This window comes from Eublepharis macularius, chromosome 4 (assembly GCF_028583425.1).
Source record: "Eublepharis macularius isolate TG4126 chromosome 4, MPM_Emac_v1.0, whole genome shotgun sequence".
Taxonomy (NCBI): Eukaryota; Metazoa; Chordata; class Lepidosauria; order Squamata; family Eublepharidae; genus Eublepharis; species Eublepharis macularius.
The window spans coordinates 101,223,889-101,229,983 of NC_072793.1; positions in this window are offsets into that span (position 1 = coordinate 101,223,889).

Below are 6,095 nucleotides of genomic sequence, written 5' to 3' on the forward strand. Positions count from 1 at the left end.
AGGGGAAGTTACAACATTTCTAAGCAAAAGTTCACATGAACACTAGGGACACCTAGTGGACAGAAACAGCTATATGCTTTTGGCACAACTTGAAGTGAATTGAGTTGATTGCAGGTTAGATTTACTGATTAAAAACAACAAAAGACAGGAACTCTAACTGGACTTGGGGTTTTTTTTAATTAAAAAAAGTTCCAAGGCAGAAGCAAAATAGAAATGTTGGGGCACCTTAAAGATGAAAAGATTTATTGTAGCACCAACTTTCATGGAGAATACTGCATGCTCTAAATTAGTAAATCACCCTGTGTACATTGAGACAGTGGAAAAACCTGTAAACGCTAATGTGTTTGCCAACTGAGGACATACTTCATGCGTTTGATGAAGAAGGTTCTAGTCCCCAAAAAACTGTGCCACAGTAAATCTGTTACAGTTTAAGATGCCCCAGAGACTTCGTTGTTTTTATGAACAAGTACATGCTACATGCTTCAGTATCATCTTCAGGCTTTCCTCTTGTGAACACATGACACTACCTTACACTGAGTCAGATCATTGGTCTATCAAGGTCAACACTGTCTACTCTCTGGCTACCAGTGGCTCTCCAGGGTCTCAGGAAGAAGTCTTTCATATCACCTGTTACCTGATCCTCTTAACTAGAGATGCTAGGGATTGAACTTGGGACTGGGCAAAGCAGATGCTCTAGCACTGAGCTATTGTACCTCCCGTTTTCTGAAACCATGGGGACTAGAAACTTGGCTGTTCACACACATGTATTTTCTGTATAAATAAAACATCACAAATGTATTTCAGATTTCATGCATACATACTGATGGCTTGCAACAAAAGCGTTGAAATATCACAAGAATTTAGGAACTGTGTGCATACATTATGTTAGTTCATGCAAATAATTACTGAATAAATGGAAAGCATGACAGATTTCAGAACGCAATTAATATAATACCTTTAGGATCAACACAATGACACATACCGTGTGCAAGCTTTCATCAGTGAATGGCCTTCAGAATTTTTAAAAGAGAATTTGGAAATGGTGACACTGTAATATTGAACCTTTTTTTAAAAAAAAGTGAACGATTGCCTTGCTTGTGAAGTACAACATTATATGACTGGTATTTATGAATGCATGAACTCAGGTGAGTTCACAATAATGATCATACAACTTTAGAACAAATATCACCTGAAGTGTTTACATATAATACTGGGTCATTACAAAAGACTGGAAAGCTGCTATTCATATTATGCAAGGTTGAAATGCTAAAGCAATTTCTCTGGCTACCTGAAATACCAAAAATGGTTACCTATTTTCTACCCTTTCATTGTGTTTGTGGTTGACATTTTTCATGAGCTAGCATCAGGTGGGTAACTGAGTTAGTTTATAATAGCAGAACAAACTCTGAATCCAGTAAGCATCTTAAACTAAAGCATCTCCTTCCTCCGTGGCCGAGGAAGGGAGGACAGAGGGAGAGCAATTATCACCTCACCACCCCTTCGTGTGTGGCATTCCTCAGGGTTGGGCTGGAGTGTCATCAAAATGCTGATGACACCCAGCTCTATCTGTTGATGGGCGGCTGTCTGGACTTCACCCCAGATACTTTAGCCAGGGCCTTAGAGGCCATGGCTTGTTGGTTAAAACAGAGCCGACTGAAACTGAATCCCATGAAGATGGAAGTCCTGCACTTGTGGCGTGGGCTCTGGGATCCACCTCCCAACCCTGGATGGGGCACCACTGGTACCTGTACCAGCAGTGACAAGTTTGGGTGTGGCCCTGGATGCCTCCTTGACAATGGAGGTCCAGGTCATGGCGGTGGCCAGGTCTGCATTTTTTCATCTTCGCCAGGCCGGGCAAATTGTCCCCTACCTCTCAACCAACAACCTAGCTGAAGTGATCCATGTAATGGTCCCCTCCCGGTTGGACTACTGCAACTCGCTCTATGCTGGGCTGCCCTTGAGACTGCTCCGGAAATTGCAACTGGTCCAGAGTGCAGTGGCGTGCATCCTGGCCAGGACTTCAGTGGTTGAGGCGGGCAAGCCATCTAAGGTATTTATATCAGCCTCCTTCCATGGGGGAAGCATACCCCCCCCCCAGTTTCTGTAACCATCTATAACTGGCCACCCTGCCCCACGGGTTATCTAGGCTTAGTGGATGATGAAATATGTGCGTCACTGTTTTTAGAAATTTATATTATTATTGATGTTTATATTGCACCTAAATTTATTCTATTTTATTATACATTTTAAAATGTTGTGATCCACTCTAAGCCTGCTTGCGGGGAGAGTGGAATAAAAATTAAATAATAAATAATAAAGACCAGCCAAACTATCCCCCCAAAGCTCACTGGAACAGATGCCAATAGCACTCCGTCAGGGTCGGGAGGTGGAGAACCTATTAACCCATGCCCCAGATGCAGGATCTCTGTCTTCATGGGATTCAGTTTCAGTCAGCTCTGTTTTAGCCAACCAGTCATGGCCTCTAAAGCCCTGGTTAAAGTATCCAGGGCAGAGTCCAGCTGGCTGTCCATCAACTTGTTTAGAGCAAGCAGATATGCATAAAGGTGGGAAATGCAGAAATTTAGCATCTGTAAGAAGTACCTATCTATTCTGCCCTGGTGGTGTATGTGTTGGGGGGGGATCCATTGTCCTGAATTTGCTGATGAATTCAGGTTCAGCAATCTTTCATTGTAATCTCTCTGAAGGAGAACCACTACTCTTAGGTTAACAGAGGAATGTCCAGGAAGAATTAAAATGTTCTCACTAGACTTGTACACAGGAGTTTGTTTCATTTCTTTCATTTTTATTATTAAGGCCCAAAGGGATTGTTTCATTATTGGGTTGTTTCATATGGCTTTGTTTTATTATTATTTTATTTTCATGATTCTATTTCATTATTATTTCCTATTGGTTTCAATGGAAGTACTCCACCCCTTCTTGGGTCTGTACCTTCTTCGTCTCCTGTCTGAACTGGACAAAAGGAGATTGCAGTATCCTACTAGGACATCTACACTGCCCAATATCAGACAGATGGATTAAAGGGTGGGGGGAGCTTTTTGAGGCAATGAAATGTGTCCACATTTAACATTAAACTCTATGGGAGAAGTGATAAGAAGCAGTAATACATAAAGCAGCTTGAGCAACAGATACTGCAGCCACTTAGCTTGAAGAACCATAGCTTGAGTTTGCAAGGGGAAATTCCAGTGACAAATATACTGCTACTACTGTTGGTTGCTGCTGTTTTTTCAAAGTCACTCTTTCCTCTCCTTCTCCCTCTGCCAGACTGCCCCTACCATGCTGCATGTTCTTCCCACCAGAGCCAGAAGATCCTCTGCCAGTCATGATGTGCTGTGTTTGTGCACAGATGTCAGATAAGATACTGTAATGTGTGTATGAAATGTATGTAATTTTATCACTGGACTGGGCGTGATAAAATAAACAAGTGGTTGATTGTAATTCCCAAAGAACCACAGTAGCTTCGGGGGGTAGGGGGACAATTAAAAATTAAAAGGAATCAGTAGATATTCAGGTACAGTCAGGTTACACAGCCAGTCGCAGACTGATAAAAGAACTAATTAAACAAATAAGACGGAGGGGATTAAATAAAAAATTGGCCTCCAAACAACAAGAAGTTGCAGGAGAAAGCAAGACAGAAGTCAAAGCAAATAATAAAGGAGGGAAAGGGGAGGAGGCAAACCTCAAGCAACAATAGTAAATTCTTCATAAAGAAGACAGCACACACAAAACAGAACAAAACTATATTCAAGAAGAAAGCTAAGAAAATAAGAAAAGAATAATATAAAATACTACTACACTGTACAAGACGACTTGCAAACCATCTCTCTCTGAGGATTCCCTGCAGTCACTCTCCAGAATGTGAAATCAACTCTTATCTGATTCAAAGTCCCATCTATATGCTTCAGGATTGGACTGCCAATCCTGTTTTCTTTTTCATTACAGGCTATTTAGATAGGGAATTTGTTTTATTTTCATATTAATTACTATGATTACGAAACACCTAATTTTTGTAAATACTGTAATTAATAATGAAAGAAACATACATGTCTGGTACTCTCACTGGTTTCTGAGTAATTTAAAATGTCAGACATATGTCCATATATTATTTTGTGTAGAGACTGGCCTTGTTATCCAATGTGGAAAGTAGAAAGGTATTCGATATATTGTTGAAGGCTTTCACGGCCGGAGAACGATGGTTGTTGTGGATTTTCCGGACTGTATTGCCGTGGTCTTGGCATTGTAGTTCCTGACGTTTCGCCAGCAGCTGTGACTGGCATCTTCAGAGGTGTAGCACCGAAAGACAGAGATCTCTCAGTGTCAAAGTGTTGACACTTGATGGCATATATAAAGTTGTAAGATGAGCAAGTGAATGAACCTGTGATGTAGTTGTTAGTGGTACTAGTGTTGTTAGTTCCAGTGAATGTGTTGTTAGACTGTATGTGGGGATAAAGTTGGGATCTTGGTTTATTACTGACCCTGAGCCCAGAGTCCATGTCCATGTTAGGTTGTGCATTAGTGTAAGTGTTTAGTGTAAGTTGTTTAAGGTTAGGGGGCAGTATGTGAGCAAGAAAAGGTCTGCCTTTCAGTGCCTGGGAGAGAGGAATATCATTATCAAGATTAGGCTGTAGGTCATTAATGATGCATTGAACTATTTTTTTCCTTCCATGAGAAACTCTCTGCCTTTAGCAGCTTGAGCTCAGTAATGAATTCAACAGATACTTTGCTAACTTGATGCAGGGAAAAGCAGGTGCTCTTTAGTTTCTGTTTATCAGTGCATCAGCCAGAGACACAGAACCTTTATCAGGAAGACTCTCTCACTCCTACTAAGGTACGTGGATTTACCCCAGTCTCCGTGTAATCTGTTTTGGTCTCTACAGTGCAGTGGATTTTAACCTTGTTTGGGTCACAGCCTCCGCGGAGAATCTGATGAAAGCTATGGACCCTCTCCCCAGAAAAATGCACATAAACACATACACACAAATTGTGTGTCCAATGTATTTTCAAGATCAACAGATATATGTAGTTCCTTATAATAACTAATCTGGAATAAAAAATATAACAAACACTTGAAAAGACTAAATTTTTACCTTAAAATTCACTGTGACCTGATGTAAAAACAGACGTGCATAATAATAATTCCTGTCAATGGGAAACTATTCTAGATGTCCTCATGGTGACAATGACAATTATACATTACCTGACTGTGTACAGTAGCATCCTATGCCACCCTACAGTTGTTTAGAGTGACAGAATGCCTTAATAACATAATTTGACATTTAAAATTATTTTTTCACAAAGTCCATTTTCAACATAACAGGAAGGAAATAGAAGGGGGGAAATTGGGTTTTATGCCTGGTTCATGGACCTTCTGAAATCCCTTCGTAGACTCCAAAGAGGTCCAAAGGCCACAGGTTAAGAACCCCTGGCTATAGTGCATGAAGTAAATGAACAACATCTTCTCTTACTGTTTTCTTAGTAAGCCAGCAGGTGTTGATGATGATCTCTAAAATGCTGGAGCCAGACTAAGATAACATTATTCCCCTCGGAAGATTCTGAAACGTTCTAATGAGCTTTTGCAATGGAAACAAAATTGGTTGCCCTTGGTTGGAGCCTTGCTGTCTTCCCTAGGGTTGTCAGTGATCTGCAATAATTTTTTCCACCTAGGAATGGGGAACTTGGTTACTGATGTGTTATTTCACTCCCAGACTGACAGAGAGAGAAAAGAGACTCGGCACACTCTAATTTAAACATGAAAATAATCCTTGTTTAAGATACCATTCTGATCTTATATTTCAACATAAAGTCGACCCTGGTCCCAGGGTCCAGTAGACAAATTATTATGAGCCCCATGAGAAATTTCTGTTAAGGACAAGGCTAGGTTTATAACTAAGCATATTGTACTAAGTAATAAACATACTAAGAGATAAACATTAAGCAGGTCTATTTAGAATCAAACTCAGGTATATTCGATGGGTTTACTTGCCAGAAAGTGTTCTTAGGATTGCAAAACAAGTAGATAAAACTGAACAGAAGATCTGCTGATTTACTCAGACACATTCAAATATTTAACAAGCCAT